Raw genomic sequence first — 19,704 nt, forward strand, 5'->3', positions numbered from 1 at the left:
GAGAGAGAGAGAGAGGGAGAGAGAGAGAGAGAGAGAGTTAGTTAGTTCTGGTTGAGAACAGCACATATGATTACATTGTCACTTAATCCATCTAGTCCTTTCTGGTTCACATAAATATCATGGGAGATTCTGTTAAAACACTTCACTGAAAGCCAGATGCACTGATACAGCTGGCCCCTAATCCAAGATAATGGCCTGAATCGATGCCAAAAGAAAGAAGAGGTTAATTTGGCTTGACCCAGTCCTATAACTTTACTACTTGCTTCTTTTCCTAAGATTCACCTTGTCCACTGGATTAAAGAATGATTCTTTAGATCCTACACATTCCAGAGCCAGTGGAGATCTTAGAGGTGATTCAAAGTCTAGTTCCCAATTTTGCTGATGAGGAAACCAGTCCCAGAGTGCTTAACTATCATCCCCAAAATCACAGGTTAGCAGAGGAACAACAAGGATTGAATCGCATTTCTGTCTCCAAGTTCAAAGCTATTTCTTAAGAACATCACATAATCATGTCTTTCTCTAAGCATGTGCGCACGCGCGCGCAAGCACACACACACACACACACACACACACACATACACACACACCCTGTGCTTTGTTCTGAGGGCTGAATTTTAAGACCTTCCTTCCGGTCCCTTAATTGTCCACTAAAGCACACAACGGCATCATCTTTGTTTTAGGTTCAGTGGGACCCCATGTCTGACCACTTTTCCCTCCTGCTTTGCAGAACAGCAGATGAAGGCCAAGAACTCCTCCATGGGATTTGTTCTCCAACAGGGGATCTCTGGACTCCCTGAACTGGGTTAACCTTGGGAATCCTCTGTCTACCTAGAACAGGACACTGGCTCACACCTCATCTGCACCTGTGTGCCTGGGCATTGGGCTTGCCCTGGGTGGACATGGAAGCTGGGCTCTGTCTTGTAAGTAGAGTGGAGGGGAGGACTTTTTCAGTGAACAGTTGGTTCCTTGACTAGGGGCCTGTGGGACAGTTTAGGCTTCCTGCACATTATGGAGGGGACAGAGTCCCTGCATAGACTGCCTAAGGACAGCCCTGTGGTGTAAAGGACCCGGATGGGAGTTGGGCAGTGGCCTGTGGTTCATTCCCTGAGGAACTGACTCCAGGGAAGGGCAGATTAGGTGGCTCAATGCAGAAGAACAGGGCAAGAGGGTGAGCCTCAGGTGGGCCCAGAGCGGGAGGTCCCTGGTACCCTGGACAGCCCCCAAAGGCAGGGCCCTTTCACCACCCTCCCCGCCCCCCTGGGAGGCCCTGGGTACCTGTTTATTCTTTAGGTCAAGGGAGAGTTCGTAATCCGAGGCGGCAGGGGCGTGGGAACAGAGCGCTGTCAGGGCAGGCTGCTGCTGGCCTGGGGAGGCCACGCGGTGGGGGCCGGCCCTCGGGGAGGCACCCCCCCCGCCCCCGGCCGCTCCTCCTCCTCCTGCAGCTCCTGGGCTTGAGCCTTCGGGGCATGGGCACTGGGTCTGCCGGCTGCCACCGCCGCCGCTGCCACCACGGAGTCCTCCATGCCCCCACCAGCCTGGGCGCAGGAGCCATCGCTGTGAACAAAAGGCAACGGGTGCTCGGTTGGGGGAGAGGGGGACAGGCATGTGGCCTGACTTTTCTGGCAACTGGGCCTTTCCAGGAGGGGGACCGCTGGGGGTGTCTTCTGCAGTCCCCTCTAGGGAGGGGCTATGATGGCAGGGAAGAACCCCAGGCAAGGGGGTGAACCTGAACTTGGGGAGGGTATCCCAGATAAAGAAAAGGATCAACAGTGGCCAGAGTCCATGACGCTCTGCTTAAAACCAGAAGCAGAGAGGTTAAGAATGACTGTCTTCAGATCTGGAATCTGCCTCTTCTCAGCTATGTGTTTCTGATTTAACATCGGTGACTTAACTTCCATAACCTCTTGTTTCCCCATCTATAAAATGGTCAGAATAATGGTACCTAAAGGGGAATTTGGATGGCTAAAGTTAGTTAAAATTCTTAAAACTGCCTGGCTCATGGTCACTACTATATATAAGTGTTAACTACTTATCAGTGCTTTGGCTCCAGGGCCATTAGCTTAGGAAGCTGGAGGGAGTGAATTTGCACAGAAGCAGTGTCATCTTTAGCCCAAACGAGTTTGGGGCAATGAGAGATACAGAAAGGCCTGGCTTGGATGTAAGCCTCTCTAGAGTGGGTGGGCTCTGGTTTTGGGAACTGGGTCTTTGAGGAAGAGGAATCTTGTCCTGCTGGGCTGAGGGAGGCATCTGTTCTCTCCTGGCCCCTCTTCTCTTCAAGGAGCCACTAGCAGGCTGAGCATGGCTGCTGCCCTCCTGCTTACCTAAGAAGATAGCTCTTTGACAGAAGCAGCCACACTGCAGCATACTCTGGGGAGCTAGTGAACTCAGGTTGCTTTTCTCCCCCAACAATCTCCAGTTAGCCCCTCCCTCAAGACCCAAAACCAAACCACCTTCTCCAGGAGCCTACCCAGGTGACTGCGGCTTTCACTGCCCTGCCTTCTAGAAGAACACTAGATAGGACCTGTCCTTAGAGAGTTGCTGCCTATTTCTCGGAGGAGGAGCAGCATCATGCTTACCAGCAGGGGCTCAAATCCAAGCTCAACAACTGTGTGGCTTTGGGTAGGCTGTTTTGCCTCTGATCCTTGGTTTCCTCATCTGTGTAATGGATGTACTAATGCCTACCTTGTGGGGTTGTAGTGAGGAAATAGGAGTCCATATATGTAAGGTGCTCAGCATAGAGTACATGCTCAATAAATAAACTACCTTTCCCCTTTCTATCCCTTCTTAGAAGCCAGGGCCTGATTTTATTTGATTCTCATCTGCCCAGTGAGTGTTGGACAAACACTGAGTACTCAATCAATACTTGTTGATGAGTGAATTAAAAAGAACCTAAGGGTCCTGGGAGTGGCCTCTACATAGACAGGGATAGAGGTCAGGACTGGAAGGGGACTTAGGGTCATCTAATGCAGCCTGGCAACCCTTCCTCTTTTACAGAGGAGAAGCGGGGGCCCAAGGAGGTGGGGCACTTTGGCACAGAGAAATGGGCAACTTCAGGACTTATTTCTTCTGAAATTTTGCCTTCATGGAAGTTTCTCCAAATCATCTCAGAAGAAGGACCTCTTCCTCTTGGGGTGCACAGAGATGTGCTAGAATAACCAGGAGTGGGATGAAAAATGCTCTCTTTACCTGATCTCCATCTGTCTTCCTACACTCCCCCCCGAACCCTCGCAGCTGGAGGATGGCTTATGGGCTGACCTTGGCAATAGGGAACCCTTGTTGCTACTGCAGAGTTCTTTGCTCCACCATTTCTTGTGTGGCTATCAGTCAAGCTGCATGGTTGGATGTAGGTCTGGGCATCTTTGATATGTTTTTTTTTTTTTCCATTAGCATCACCGGAAATTTCTTTTTAAGATCTAACTTCAACTCCTCTTGCTGTAGCACATGCCCTTTCTTCCCTCAGAGAACACGAAAATGGTCCTTTTCCACCATGAGCACAACTTGCTCCAGGGCCTGGAGGAGCACTCTGCCTCACCATCTCTTCTCCAGCCTGTTCTCAGCACAGACACCCAAGGCTTCTTCACTCCAGAAGGTTTCCAAGACTCTTTAGGGAACTAGTGGCTACTCAGGGCCACAAATATCTATAATAATAGCCCTTTTCTTGCTTTGATTGCTGGAATATGCCTGGCAACAGATTCTAGGTAATTGATGCCCCTCAATGGCTGCACTCAGCTAATGACAATGAAGGGTGGGGGGTAAACGCCATAGCACCCTTGTCCTTTGGGTGGGATAACTGTGAGGCAGATTCTGCACCATTTTCTGACTGATCCCTGGCTGCCCAAAGCAGTGACTGGATCATTTACAAAGACCACATTGGCTTCATTCTCTTCTATATCTTGTTTTCCCACTCTCCTATGGGTACTTCCTGGGATCACCTTGTCCCAAATAAATTATTTGCATTAAAACAAATAAACTTTTAGAAATAACAGAGGCCCTTGGCATGAGCCTCTGTTTGTGGCTGCCCCTCGGGATATAGACAAAGGCTACAAGGCCTTCTTCCTTGAGTTCATTCACAAGGCCTGGGAGTGAGGCTGTGCAGAGCCAACTCAGGCATGCACACATGCACACACCGTGTACAGAGGCCAGTCCACCAGAGCCCACCAGCCCCAGGGATCCAGGTTCTCTGGCTAAGAACACACTCCACCTTTGTCTGCTTATGCACAGGGACCCAACAGGCTGGAACCTTCCAGATGTATAATGAAAGTGTTGGAAAGGGGATCTTGTCCTTGCCTTCCTGCCCTAGACTTCCCTATAGGCTGTTTGGTAGAAGGAGGCAATGGAAACCTGGAGAGCCCTCACCAATATGGCAAAGTCTCAGGTTATATAGTAGAGGACAAAATACATGAGTTTTGTGTCAGGAAACGGTTAAAAGTGCTCTGCTACTTACTATGTGATGTTGGGCAAGTTACCTGTCTTCCTTGTGGCTTTATTTCCTCATCTGCAAAATGGATATCCTAATAAGAATTTTGCAAGTTTGCCAATGGGAACAGATAAGGCATGCACAGCCCCTAGGACTGTGCCTGGCACTCAGAAGTCCTTAATAAATGGTGACAGTGGTGGTGGCTGCTTTCTTTTTGAGCTAGACTCCTACATATATAGTCTCAAAGAAATCCCCAGAAAAGTAATATGGAGGGCTGGGGATATGGCTCAAGCAGTAGTGTGCTCGCCTGGCATGCGTACGGCCCAGGTTCGATCCTCAGCACCACATACAAACAAAGATGTTGTGTCTGCCAAAAACAAAAAAATAAATATTAAAAAAATTCTTTCTCTCTCTCAAAAAAATAATAATAATATGGAGGGTTCTCCACACTTGGCCTTCCTGTCAACCTCCACAAAACTGAAACATGGGTTTTCCATCATAGTTCAGGGCCTTTTCCAGCCCTCCAGATGACCCACTGGAGCAGCAACACGATGAAGAGATTTTAGATGGCACCAGCTCATGGGATCCATGGCCTCTGAGGAATCTCTGTGTGCTAAGCACCTGCAAGGGCAGGTGCATTAGCTATGCCCACCACAATGTGGGGCACTTCCTGGATGGGCATTTGTCCAGTGCCCATAGTGTAGACCAGTGCTTTGGTCACTTTGTCAGGGAACAGAAGAGGCCTGAGTGCTCAGAGCATCAGTAGAATGTTGGTAGCTGAGGATCACTAGAATGTTCTTGGCTGTTTTGGACTCTGCACTCCATGTTTACAGATAGTCTGAGGAAAGGTTGGAATCTTCATCCTAGGCTATTACAGAAGGATGGATCATCTATTTCTTAGGGACCATCTTCTTCAATCCACAGAATCCAGAACATCTTTCCTTCCAAGACATAGTCTCTTCAGCTTCTAGAAGTTGCTGAGTTGAGCCCACACATAAGCAGCTGCCATCACTAGGGGGTTAGATTTTTAGGACAAGAATCCTATAGATGCGGTTCATTCATTCTTTCATTCTGTGACATGAATATCTTCTTTTTTATTCTTTTCAGTTGGACATCTAAATTTATTAAAACTTAGATGTAGCAGAGACTACTAAAATGCTAAATTGTACAGTAATTATAAAAGGGACATATTACATGATTTGTCAATGAAGTTCTAGTGTGTGTGTGTGTGTATTTTTTTTTTTTTTTTTTTTGGTACTGGGAATTGAACTCAGGGACACCCAACCACTGAGGCACATCTTCAGCCCTATTTTGTATTTTATTTAGAGACAGGGTCTCACTGAGTTGCTTAGTACCTCCCCATTGCTGAGGCTGGCTTTGAACTTGCGATCTTCCTGCCTCAGCCTCCTGAGCCTCTGGGATTACAGGCGTGTACCACAATGCCCGGCTATATTTTCCTCCTTTGGAAGATGTATACTTGGAAAGTAGTAGAGAAACAGGAGGAGGAAGGAGGGAAGGGAAAGAGGAAGTACTGGGGACTGAAGTGAAGCACATTATATTCTATGCATGTATGATTATGTCAAAGTGAACTCCAATAGTGTATATAACTATAATGCACTAATAAAAACATTTAAAAGAGACTGAAGACACATAAGTCTGTCACAGAGTATTCACTTGTAAAGAAAAGAGTTCTCACCGCAGGCCTGGGACTGCTATCCTTGGAAAGCCCTTCTTAAAAGGTCAGTCTTTGGCATCTGGAAACTTGGATTTTGGGAACGTTACCATCATTCCCTCAATGATGAAGATGGCTCGCTGCCTAAACTGTTGCACAAATGGTTTATGTAAATGCCTGCTTTCCTTCTGGGAATCTAGAACTTGGGTACCTACTAGGCAGAGGGCATCTATAGGACCAGCTTCCATGAAAAATCCCTGGGCACTATGCTCCCAATGAGCCTCCCTGGGAGACAACACTTCACATTTCTCACAATTCGATGCTGGAAGAACTGAATGACTCCACTGGGAGAAGGCTCTGGGCAGCTTGGTCTGACTTCATTGCATTGCACCTTTGGCCTTCCTCCAGGCTTCATTCCATGTGCCTTTCCCCTTTGCTGAGCTTCTGCTTTATGTCCTGTCTTTATAACAAGTCAAGCCATGTAGCTGATCAGATGCTGAGTCCTGGGAGTCCTCCTAATGGATCACAAAAGCTTGGAGTGGTCTTGGGGACCTCGAACATAGCACTTTAAAAAAAGTGAATAACTTCTTTTAAGCCCCTCCACTGAGCTCCAGGGTGGTGGCAGGGGAGGGTCCTCAAGATCTTAGCTCTCTTAGGCTCCCCATCCAGCTGCTGAAAAAAATTCCTTGACTAGCAATATAAGTAAAACCATAGAATGAAAAAATAGAATGTGGATGGCACCCTGATGAGGGAGTTCTTAGAAAACTTTGCTTGTCCTTGAGACATTAGGCTGATATATCTGCAGGGGCCTGAGCCATCGGTGAAGGTCAGCCCATGCATGAGAACACAGGATTCTAGTACAGGAAGTGAAAATCTTTGAGAAAATGGGGAACAAGCAGTTGCTCAGAGGAACATTACATGTGCTCAAGATCACAATGACTTGTGTGACGAACCCAAACATCCCATCAAAAGAAGGTGACTCAGGGGAGAAGCTAGCTTATGCTTGGGGGGATGCTAGGCACCTGTTGTGCATGCCTGGTCCTGGCACATATACAACTCCCCCAGGATCCCAGTGACCTCTTCATCCTTTCTGTCATTTCCCCATCAGAGCTGACTTCTTAAAATGCAGGTGCTTTAATGCCAGTTCTCTGCTCAAAACCCACCAGTGTTGGGCTGGGGATGTGGCTCAAGCAGTAGCACGCTCGCCTGGCATGTGTGCGACCCGGGTTTGATCCTCAGCACCACATACAAACAAAGATGTGTTTGCCAAAAACTAAAAAATAAATATTAAAAAAATTCTCTCTCTCCCCTCTCTCTCTTAAAAAAAATATTAAAAAAAAAAACCAACCCACCAGTGACTGCAGAGTACTGATGGATAAAGTCCATTCACAATATATCCTGTCTCCCTTTCCAGTCTCATCACCACCAAGTGACCTATCCACTTTGTCCACACTGTCCCCATGTCCATCAAGCCCTTTCAGACAATTGCACCTCTCAGAGGATCTCCTCCTTCTCTCCATGTCCCCTGCCCTGCCATTCAGGCCTTTCTCTGCCTTGTCAACTCCTTCAAGACTCACCTGCTGCCCCCCAGGAAGTCAAATCCACCTCTCATGTGCTCTGATAATCCTTGGCACTTGATTCTCTTTTAGCAATGACCACTTTGTGCTCTAATTATTCACCAATGGTCTCTCTTCTCTATCAGATTCTGCCATGTGCACCTTTTAATCGCAGGTGCTTTTCACAATAGGTTGGTTTGTAAGATATGTTTCATAAATTTTGAATAAATGGCTAGCTGGATAAATAGCTGGCTGGATGGATAGGTGGGTAGATGTACAGCATTTAACCTATGTACTTTCTCAAGGACAGAGATACTGAGATGGGAGGTAGACTTGGCAAAGCACCACCTAGACCTTCCTTTGTGGCAGGACCTTTTGCGCAGCTAGTAGGAGTACTGTTGGGAACTGTCTTCAGCTGTCAGCTCTATCATCCCTCAGAGATTGTCCCCACCAGGGATTGTTTCAGTTACAGAGAACTTCCTGGCCCATGGTCACATCCTTCCAGAGCTGTGTATATCTGATGACCAACTGAGATGGGAATGTATAGACCCAGCCATTCTGACCCAACATAGGGCAAGTTTGATAAGTCATTCTCCATCCAGAACTCATGGTGTGATTGGCCAAGGCTGCTATTGGACATTTGCAGTTGGTCTTTGCTTCATGCTGTGTCCCAGGACCAGCCTTCTATGGTGACTCATCCCAAGTGTACCCTAGCAAAAAGTCCACACACTAAGCTCAGAATCTGCTTTCTGGAGAACTCAGCTCCATAATAGATACCCAGGGTTTCTTTTTCCTTTCCTTTTCTTGATATCTGGAATTACCCTGGTCTCTTAGCTCCCTGGCCTATAGAACTTTTCTGGGCTCCAGACACCTTGGCTGAAAGTTCTGGGTTCTCTTCCTAGAGACATGTCAATGATTACCTTCACATCAGGGGCTATACAGACTTCATGGACCCAGACTAAAAACACTGTTATGGATCAGTAATAATGGCATACTTTCCATATGCTGAGAACTGATCAAGGGCTGTAGGCAGCTCTGGTCATACAGAGAAAATGTTTGGGTACCAAACACCACCAGGCTTTTCAGACACTGGTGGTCATTATTCTTAGTGCTGAGGGAATCTTCATTCAGAGGTAAGAGAACTTGAGAGGAGCAAGGCCCCCAGGTCTGCAACTTACTAGTTGGGTGGTCTTGAGTGAATATACCTATCTTACAACTCATTTTTTTCATCTGCAAAACAGGGATGCCAATATCTCTTTTCCAGGAAAGTGATAAAGACCAAGAACCCATAGGTAGCCTTTATACAGAAATGGGCAGGTATGTACCAGTATTCATACAGCCCCTGCCAGGGAACTGACTGGGTAGTGAGTGTCCCCTCTGAGGTTCCGGGCAGGCTCTGGCAGGCCAGGTTATCCAATGCCAGGAGCTGAAGGGACAGGAACAAATGCAGAGCTGCTGAATGAGAACCGGAGGGGGCAGGGGGCTCTGCTTGGGAAGGGGGAGGCATGGGAGAGGGAGAGGGCACATCTAGGCCCATCTTTCTCCTGCCAGAGGCTGGCTTGGGTGGCAGAGAGTTGGGAGAAGGAAATAAAGAGGCCCTGGAGGCTAAACCCCTGAGGGGGTCGCTGTTCTTGATCATGATGGGCACTTGTGGGAGGTCAAGTTGAGGGCAGTTTGCCCGTCTCTGCAATGGCTGTAATGATGGGAGCTCTTGCTAGCAGGGTTTTGAAGGTTGGAGGCATACTCAGGCTGGGAGGCTTCTCCTGAGGCCCTAGCCAATTGCACCTGATTATCCCTGGCTCTGCCAGCCATTCTCAAAGCTCTTCTGGGACAAAGAATTGCAGCATTTTCCAGACAAAAGCTAACAACATGCTTCAAATCCCCTCAAGATTTTTCAACCGTTACTAAAACACTTATTTTGCTCCCTCCTTTGAATCAATGCAGTGATTTTAGGTGGTCAAAATGAAGGCACTGAGCGTGGGAAGCCAAGCATCATTTGGGGTCCCAGACGGTGCTAAGAGTGTTTGAGGTAAACAGAGGACCAGTGTCAGTGACAGGGAATGAAACAAATTCATTCCATGCTGATTCAAAGAACAGGCTCAAAAATGTTGCCCTGGGAGTCAGATGGAGTCCCACCCCTCTGCCTCCTGTGTCACCTTGGGCAAATCATGTCCCCTCTCCACATTGCCCTGTTCCCATCATAAAGGGGGAAGTTTGACAAGATGCTCTGACATCTGGGAGGAAGGAGAAGCCCAGCTTCCTCCATCTTTCTGTGCCCTTCACATGGGCCAGGGGCCCACACTGTCCATCCCTGCTCCTGCTTATAGCCATCAACTGGCTCCACCTCCCCTGCCCCCAACAGCCAAGGACACAGTAGAAGCCTTTCCATGTCTTCCTTATGTCATTTGATCCAAGCCAGCCAGCCCTTCCCCTGGCCTGTGGCCCCTTGTCGGCCATCACCAAGCCAGAAGTCAGGGCTTAGAATAGGAACCCCTGGAGGAGGGTAGATGTGGCTTTCCAGGCTCAGCCACTTCTAGAGTCTGTCCTGATTTCACTGGTTGTGACAGCCACTTCTCCTGCCCAGTCCCCCAGGGCTCTGAGAGAGTAAGTTATTTTCTCTCCTTGTTGACTCCTTGGAGACTCCAGGCTTTGGTTCCCCAGCTGTTCCAAAAGGTGCTAGCAGGTTTGGTTTGTCTCCAGGGATTTCCTGTCAAAAGAATCACAGCCACTTCTCTGGGCTCAAGCCTTTCCCCATCCAGGCCACCCACTTACAGTAGGGTGTCACTGCTGACTGTCCTAGGTGGTAAATATGGAACCCTCCTGCTTTGCCCATTCAACCATGAGAGCTAACATCTGGTATGGCAAACCCTAAAGTGCTCATGGAGGCCTCTTCTGGAAGCTTCCCCAGGCCTTCTCAGGATATCATCTCCCTCACAGGCTCCTAAGCTGGACCTCTGACTAATGCTACCTCATTGCCCCTGGAACCTGACTATTTCCAAGCACTTTATGTTCTCATAAATAGGCACGGATCTGGAAGCCAAATCAAGAATGCCCTCCTGCCCCTCCCTAACGCACCACACAGTTTCACATCTGCATGTTTTTCTTTGGCCTGGCAGACAAATTCCGGGGACACCTGAGTACACCTCAGTTTCTTACCTTTCATGTCTGTTTGCACCACTCGCCCTAGAAGAAGGCAGTTCCTGTCTCCTCACACTCTCATCTCCCCATCTTAAAAGGGAGAATCTGGAATTTTCCCTTGAACATACAACCTAAAATCATCCCACAGCTGATTTGGACAGCATTTAAGATTTTCAGCCTGAGGCTGGTGTTGTAATGTGGTTGAGTTTGCCCAGGATGCACGAGGCCCTGGGTTCCAGCCCCTACACCACAAAAAAAAAAAAAAAAGGATTTAAGCCTTAGTGAACACTAGTTTTTGCTTAATTTTTCTCTTATTATGAACTATTTTATATGCAAATATGTACAACAGATATGTGAGGCATAAAGAAAAATATTCGCATGTAACCAACACAAGAAACAGGACTTTGGAAGATTTTCATACCCTGTGTATTCTATCCCTTCTCAGGAGAATCTGAGTTCTGATTTGCGTTCCTCATACCCTAACTTCTCCTTATCGGCAGTGTTCTTCCTGGGTTCCTGGTGTCTTCTTCACATGAGCACCAAGTGTGCACAGTGTATGATGGAGGAGGCTCCAGAACAGTCAGGATCTTGAAGATCCACAAGGGTCAGAGATGCACCTTCAAGGGGAGTGGTCCCTCCAACTCCATGCTGGCAGGGCTGGCAAGATGGCAGGGCTCTGACTGCAGCTGGGTTGTGCCTCACAGTGTGGGACCCCAACATGACAGCAAGGAAGAGTTTTAGGAAAGAAAATGGAGTTTTTCCCTAGGTGGGTTCCCCTTCTGGCTCTTCATGGCCTGGATCTGTGATGATCTCCACATGGACAGTGGTTGACTAGCCAGGGCCACAGGTGAATGGAGCCGGGTGCAGCGGTGCACACCTATAGTCTCAGGGACTCTGGGGGCTGAGGCAGGAGGATGGCAGGTTTGGGGCCAGCCTCAGCAATTTAGCAAGACCTGTCTCGACATAAACAATTAAAAAACAAAAAGGACTGGGTATGTAGCTCAGTGGTAAAGTGCCCCTGGGTTCAACTCCCACTACAAAAAATCAAAAGAAAAAGAACAGTTCACAGAAATGGGATGTTGGGAGAAGGCTACTCAGTAAAAGAGGTATCAGCCCAACTGGGTACAGGGTGTGAGTGCCTTTGGCGTCCCTGAGAGGAGGGAGCATGGGAGACCACAGGTGGTGACAGCCGACTGTGGTCACAAATGCAGACGTGGCCACACTGCCTGGGTGTGAAGTCAGCTGAGCCATGCACCTGCTGTGTGGCCTTGGGTAGGTCACCTGACCTTGTGCCCCACTGTCCTCTCTATGGACTGAGATGGCCATAAGAAGACAGTGAAAATGGAGGAAATAATTAATGCAAAATGCTCATAAGAAGCAGCTCCCTTTTTCTTTTTTCAGGATTTCCAACATTCATTCTGTCAAATAAGAAAACAAAAAGCAAAAGCATCATCTGTTTTCCCTAGACCACTGTAAAAGAGTTTGAGCCGTAGGAAGGCTGTTACTTTAGAATGAAGAACAGTCTAACTTGAACTATCTTTTTTTATATGTGTCTTGCACTGGAGTTGTCTCAATGGAGAGGTATTGGGCTTTCTGTATGGTGTAATTTCTGAAGCTCCGAGTTAGAGATGGTGGCAAGAGAAGCATAACAGAGAGTAAGAAAGACTGGGAGACAGCAGCGAGTAACAAGTGGGAGATTTAGAACCAGGCAGACCATCCTTGCTTAAAATCCCACTGCTTACTAGCTGTGTGGGGTTGAGCTGGTTCCTTAACTTCTCTGAGCCTGGTTCATAAGTCAGTTGCTCCCTGGAGAGTGGGGACCTTATGTCCTCCGCTGTGGCCCCTCACAGAGCCTATTATGGTGGCTCACACAAACTCTATGTACCCAGCCCATTCCAGGGCAGGCCATGACACCTTGCCCAGGTGTTTTGTATTCTCAGGGATATAAAGTCCCTCATTCCATTCTTCTCCTGTTCCAACTGAGGTCAATCCTACTCTCCTCACCATGGTGGACGTTCCTTTGGTCCTGAGTTATTTCCAGGGAAGGACAATGCCTCACAAGCTCAATTTCACCATAGGGTCTCTGATGGCCGAGAGGTGCCTATGGAAGTCACATGTGTGCTTGTTGAAAGCAGGAGTCTTGTGACCCAAGAAAAGGAAACGGCAGAATTACCAGTAATTCTGGACATGATCTCGTTGCTAAGGAGCCAGATTCTCCTTCTACAAGAAGTCCTTCCTGATGTCTGGCCTCAGTCTTTCTTGATGCAGTGGAAAACACAAGCTGGCAGCATCAGATTGGCCACACTCCATGCGCCTTGAGATGACATGGGTTATATCTGAAAGTGTTTAGGAGGAACAGGCGATACTGGGCTGCTGCAGCATATAAGACCATGTAACATCTGTTCACTGTCTCTGCAGGACATATGGTTCTGGTAAGAAGCCTCGGACCCAGCTTGGGGAGCAGCCCATGGGGCAGGGTAGGGAGCAGTGCCGGGCCATAGACCTTTCCCTGCCAGGGTCTAACAGTCTCCTTTTAGGTGAGCAGACGGTCAAACTGCTGCTGGCAAGAAGACTTTCCTGGTAAGATGCCTGTGCTCTTAGTCTCATTCAGCCTCCACGATGACAGCCTCGTGCTGGGTGATGTCTGGAAAATCTCCCTGAGCCTGCTGGCCTGACTTGATTGACATCCATCTGGGCCGTTAGCTGCTTTGATCTCTGCTCCAAATTGGTCCCTCAGTTCTGAGTCAGAGTCTCTCTCTCTCTTTCTCTCATGTTGGGCTCTTCCTAGCCAATACTCCATATGTCACAGGCAGGGCTTGAATGGACACATCTGAAGACTGCTTCTTCTGCTCCTGTCATCCCAAAGGAGGGACCTTACCCTCTCTCTGAAGGGCACAGCTCGGGGACTGTTATGGTTTGGATCTGGAATGTCTTCCAAAGGCCCTTGTGTGGAAGACTTGGACCCCAGATGATGGCACCACTGGGAGCTGGTGGCACTTTTAGGAGGTGGGGCCTTGTGGGAGGAAGTTAGGTCATTGGGGGTGTGCCCATAAGAAAATATTGGGACCCCCAGCCCCTTCCTCCCTCTCTCTCTCTTTGCTTTCTGGACACCTGGGGTGAGCAGCTCTGCTCCCCCACACACTCCTGCCGTGTTGTTCTGCCTCACTACAGGCCCAAAGCAACAAGGCCAAGCAACCATGGGCTGAAACCTCTGAAACCATGAGCCAAAATAAACCTTTCCTCCTTTTAAATTGATTATAAGCTGACTAACACAGTGACCATGAACCACATACAGGGTAGCGAGTCCCCTCCTGCTTGCCACTGGGTGCATCCTGAAGTGGTCGGTCCATTCTTTCTAAACATTTCCCAGGCATCCTTGGGCTTCTTGACCCTGGATCTTGCCTAATTTCTGACTTCTTCCTCTCTGCTCTTGAAAATCTGCTGTGTGTATGGGTATGTGTGTTTGTGGTGCTGAGGAAGAACCCAGGACCTTGCACACACCACACAAGTAAACAATCTACCTCTGAGTTAAACCTCCAGCCCTGAAAGTCCAGCTTTAAAATAGCTAGCTACGCACCTCTCAGTGCATCTCATTTTACCTTCCAAACACTCTGAGAGGCAAGTGCTGCTGTTATCCCCACTTTACAGATGGGCAAGCTGAGAATTAGAAAGCCTAAATAACCTACCCAAGGTTAGAGTTTGTCAGTGGCCAAGCCAGGACTTGAACTTGGGTTTGAATTACACTAGTCTGAACTCTCACCGGCTCCACTTCACCGTGCTTCTGAAGCACTCTCCTACCATCTCCTCACCTTGTCTCCCTTTCCTTCTCAGAAGGGAATCCACAAAACCACATGGGCTCATTCCTCTGCCCCAGAAAAGAACGGGAGAGGACGCTCATGTTTTTAAATTCTTTAGTTGTCAATAAATATGTGTATCCAGTTCTCTTGGATAATTTCTCATTAGGAACTAGTAAATTAATAATAATAAGATACCTAACTCTCTTATAAATTTGTTTCTGGTGAGTCAGTTTTCCTAGAGTTCGAGAACCTCTGGATAGCCTAGTTCATTCTCCAAACTTTCAAAGCTTTAGCATAGACACAAAACATGGTGACCACACCAGGATCTCCTCATTCTGCTTGGCTCGGGGCTCTATCAGCTTCTACCTTGGTGACCTGGAACAAGTGGCCCATCGTCTCTGAGAGTTTCCTCAGCTTTAAAATGGAGACAGTAATTCTCTTGCAAGGCCAGAAGGTGAGGATCCTTGGGGTGAGAATCAGGAGAGGGGTGGGAGGAATTTTGTAATCAGGAAGAGCCTTTACAGGTGCTGCTTGTTAGGGTCAGGGCTGACTTTCCCCTTAATCCTCCTTCATGACCCATCATGTCTGTTCTTGGAGTAAAAAACCGTGCACCCAAGTCCAGGACAAGTGCTGAGAGCTGCCAGCATGGAGGCAGGGAGTGGGTGACTGGTTCTTCCCTGGGGCTCTTAAAGGGCACATCTTAATACCTAGGCTGCACTGCTCCAGACACATGGGGAAGAGGGCCAACAAGAGGTGAGCTGTGAGATATCATTTTTTTCTTCTCTTAAAAATTTTATTCTGAGTCGGGCTTGGTGGTATATGCCTGTAATCTCAGTTGCTAGGGAAGCTGAGGCAGGAGGATGGTGAGTTCAAAGCCAGCGTCCACAACTTAGTGAGGCCCTAAGCAATTTGGCAAGACCCTGTCTCTAAATAAAATATTAAAAAGAGCTGGGGATACGGCTCAGTGGTTAAGTGCCCGTGGGTTCAATCCCTGGTACCAAAAACAAAAAACAAATTTTTTTTTCTTTTGTATTATAAAATCAGTGTTTAAACAATAAGTGAAATATAGAAATAAAACCCCATGCACTGGGCAACTGAATTCTGCCCTTTCCTTGCATAGGCAAGGGGCACACATAGTTCCAGGGCTGGATTCCCCATCGGCCTCTTGATCTGCTGTTTAATCAGACCCCTGACCTGTCGTCTTGCTCTGTAAATGCTCCTAGTCTCTGCTCATGTGGCCCATCCCTGGCCAAGGCAGCATACCTTCTGAAGAGAATCACTGCTGGAGGGGCCTTGAGAATTAGCCAGTCCACCCCCATGTCATATTGAGGAAACTCAGGCCTAGAGAAGAGTGTCTTGTCTGATCCAGGAGCCCATGTTCTACTCTGGCCTGCACTTCCCCAGCTGCAAACCGTGGACAGTCACTTCTGGAGGGGTCCTTTGGCTTTCCTGCTCAGCTGGTGCCCCAACATCCAAGAGCCCACTCTCTGTTTCCCCACTCTCCCTCCTGTGGGAGGCAGCAGCACACTCTAGGCTTCCTTCACAGACAGCTCTTTCCTGTTTGTTTTTTTAATCATCACCAAAGAAATTTCCAGGACCTCCTTTCTTAAACCATTCCAAGGCCCCTCAAAGGCAGTCAAGTCCTTAAGAAGACCGATCGGATTAAGTCACACTCGCTACAAATATTCTCTTTCTTCCCCTCTTGGTTTGAAGAAACAAATTTTTAAATTTTTTTTGGTCATACATTAGATACATTTATAGAAATTATAAATGATTTTCACGGTCAGGTTATTTGTTATAAGTGAATGAATAAAGAGGACTTTTCAGCAGAGAAAGCAAAACAAAAGCACAGGAAATCATGGGGTTAGAAATTTTCTAGGCCTGCAAAAAGAGGTTCCTCTTACTGGGGATGAGAAAAGAATATCCAAGAAATTCAAAAACAAGATTCTTCAGTACAGAAAACAAAAACAGGTTTTCCCAGAAAACTGGACAAAGTGCATTAGCAATTACCAATAGCACAGAGAGAGCTAGATATTACTTGCGGTAGCTTTCATCTTGTTGTTCTGGAAGTATAATCTTCAGTTATGTTTAGTTTCTTTAACTAATAAAACCTAGAATTGGTTTTCTTTTTTTGTCCCTAAAAATATTCCCCTGGGTCATTTCTCTCTTCAGCTTGGCTGCTCTAATGAGTCTGGGAACAGCCTCGTGGGGCAGGGTAGAGGGAAGGAAAGAAAAGCCCCATGTACTTGAACCCCTCCCTTTTCTTATTTGACTGGGCCAGCTATGGCCTGAAAAGTCAGACACTTGATTCAAATCTGGCTCTGCTCTTTACCAGGTATGTGGCTCTTGAAGAAGTCATTCAGCCTCTCTGATCCCCAGTTTCCTTGTCTATAAAATGGGAATAACATTTCACAAGCTACAACTGAGAGTTAAATAAAATAATACTTGTATAGCACAGTTCAGGTGCTGAATATATAATAGCTAATATTCTCTCCCCACACCCATGGTAGGAGACACAAATAGAAATGTAGAATTAGAAGGAATCTCTAGTCTTCTCTAATCACACTGCAAAAGTAGCCCTTCCTTAATACGGCACAATCCCCAGCAAGAAAAGATTAAGTCTCTTAAGTACCCTTGGTAGACAGCCTAGGTCACATGAACAGGCCAGTCTTAAAAGATGTCTCAAGGTCTGGGAGGGAAAATTATACAAGGAAATTGGCCTGGACAAAGAGTTGGCTGTAAACATGAGTTTCAATTTTAGCTAAGGTGAGCCATGAGGATCAGGAGATCTGAAAGCCAAGTCATGACGAGACACAGATGTTCTAACACAGGTTAAGCATCCCTAATATCAAAATCTAAAATCTAAAATGCTCCAAAATCTGAAACATTTTGGACATGGAAATGATGTCACATGTGGAAAATTCCATACCATGAAACCTTGTTTCTTGCACAAAATCATTAAAAATGTTGTGTAAAATTACCCTCAGGCCCAGAGAATGGGGAGGCTGAGGAAAGATGATCACAAATTCAAAGTCAGCTTCAGCAACTTAGCAAGGCCCTAAGCAACTCAGTGAGACCCTGTCTCAATAAAATACAAAATAGTGCTGGGGATGTGGCTCAGTAGTTGAGTGCCTCTGAATTCAATCCCAGGTACAAAAAAAAAATTATCCCTAGGCTATGTGTATATGAAATAGAAATGAAATGTACATGAAATAGAAATGAATGCTGTTTAGACTTGGGTCTCATTCCCAAAATATCTCATTTGGTATATAAATATATTCCCCCAATCCCCCAAATTTCAAAATTCTAAACATTTCTGGCCCCAAACATTTCAGATAAGGGACATTCACTCAACCTGTATTCTCTATTATGTTTTAATAACCTCTCCCAAGCTCCAAGTACTTTCACACTTATTTTGGTTTTTGTGTCTAATAAAAGAAGACACATGGGGCAAAAAGCACACAGAGGGAAGTGACAGGTAACACAGTTCCTCAGGGACAGGGAACAGATTTCATTAGCTCTAGGACCAAATTCTTCTGCACCCTTTGCGTGGTCACCCCAGGTATGGCGACCAGGAGAGCCTGACAGAGAGATGCTCAGAAGGCCACAGAGGAAGGAGCAGGTCTGCTCCCTGCCTGCCCCCCTGCCAGGCCAGCTTTGCTCTGACGGGCATAGAGCTGGAGTGGGGATCCTCAGTCCCTGAAGAGCTGCTCCCAGAAGTGACAGGGCACCAGGGGCATTTTCTTGGCCTCCTGGGTTCAGTCTCACTATCCCAGCTTCTCTAAAGGAGACACACACTTCCTCTGGCCTCCCCTGCCACCCACTTCTTCCTGATGTGAGGATGCACAGACTCCAGAGCCCCGGGGCCAGGCAGGCGGGGAGCCTGCTTCTCAGGGCCTTTGAGGGAAGCCAAGGGCTTTTCCGTGCCCCTCTGGGGAAAAGCCGTGTGAGGTGGCCCAGAGCCACCCACTTGGCCACTCTATTCCACCAGTGGGTAAAGTGGGTTTCCCAGCAGCCTCTGAGCCTCAGAGTGACTAATGAAGCAGGCAGGTGACGCAGAAGCGCCCCAGCCCAGCTGTTTGAGGACTAAACTGTATCGATTGGGAATTTAATTGCTCTGTAATCGCTGAGTAAACACTGGCTGGTCCATTGATCATGCTTCAGGCCCATCACAGCCAGCAGGGTGAGTCGAGGAGAGGTGGAATGGATGCTCTGGCCATGCTAATGCCGGGCTCCCCCGACAGCCATTCTTGGAAGGATGCCCCTTCCTTAAGGGCATCAAGCAGCTGCAGCCACCAGCAGAGCCTGGAGCCACACTGCAGACATTGCTGGTTAGCAGGTGAGGGCATGAGCTGGGTGTGTCACCAGGGTAAGTGGGGGTCCAGGAGGGACGGTTTAAGAATGAGGCTCTCCAGACTGATACAGTATACCAAGTGGGAAATGCAGGCTATAAAATCTTTTTTTTTTTTTAAGTGCTGGGAAAATGTAAAACCCAATCATAGAAAAATAAAACACTGAAAGTTTGCATCCTCAAATATTAACTGTAGTTAATTTTATATGAATGGATTCAATTTTTATTTTCCTCTTTATATTTCTGTGTTTTTCACATTTCCAACAACTAGCATGTATAACTAATAATCAGAGGAAATAGATGTTATTTGAAACCAAATGAAATGGCTGGAAGGATTTCTCTTGAGTTCTTAAAAAAAAAAATCCAATAGCAGCTTTGCAGGAAAAAGGTTGCGTTTTGAAGTTAGATCTGGGTTTAATTTCCAGCTCCAGATCCGATTAGCAGTGGTCCCTCTGTCAAGATACCCAATGTCTCTCCATCCCACATCGCTTATCTGTACAGGAGAATCACATCTATCTCACAGAATGAGGGGAGATAAAATATGGAGGGTGCTTAGCACAGCGTTCCTGGCATGCTCAATACATATTAGCGTCTCTTCCATCCTGGAGGAAGGGTGGGGAATGAAAGGAAGGAGCTAGCACCAGAAGGAAGGGAAGCAGTTCAGGCTGCTGGGTCCCAGGGCACCCCCTGACTCCAGGTCTCCTCTTTCTCCCCACAACTAGGGGTTGGTTGCTCTGTGTCCTCCCCTGCCCCGCCCCCTCCTCCTGCCGCCT

At 47.4% G+C, this 19,704-nt stretch overlaps 2 protein-coding genes across 29 annotated transcripts in view; both read right to left on the bottom strand.

The window, feature by feature from the left end:
• The window catches only part of Erc1 (ELKS/RAB6-interacting/CAST family member 1), a 1,605,700-nt gene that overhangs the window by 1,409,033 nt on the left and 176,963 nt on the right, over nt 1-19,704 (bottom strand). The gene's annotated exons all lie outside the window — the stretch shown is intronic.
• The window catches only part of Iqsec3 (IQ motif and Sec7 domain ArfGEF 3), a 115,591-nt gene that overhangs the window by 59,685 nt on the left and 36,202 nt on the right, over nt 1-19,704 (bottom strand). Inside the window, exon 1 of one of the 9 annotated variants that reach the window (XM_048787517.1) lies at nt 1,276-1,554. The exons of the other annotated variants lie outside the window; for them this stretch is intronic. The gene's annotated coding sequence lies outside the window, so the exon portion shown is untranslated. Of the gene's footprint in view, nt 1-1,275; nt 1,555-19,704 lie in introns of those variants that run through there. 9 annotated transcript variants of the gene reach the window in all.

Source organism: Marmota marmota, unplaced genomic scaffold (assembly GCF_001458135.2).
Source record: "Marmota marmota marmota unplaced genomic scaffold, marMar, whole genome shotgun sequence".
Classification (NCBI taxonomy): Eukaryota; Metazoa; Chordata; class Mammalia; order Rodentia; family Sciuridae; genus Marmota; species Marmota marmota.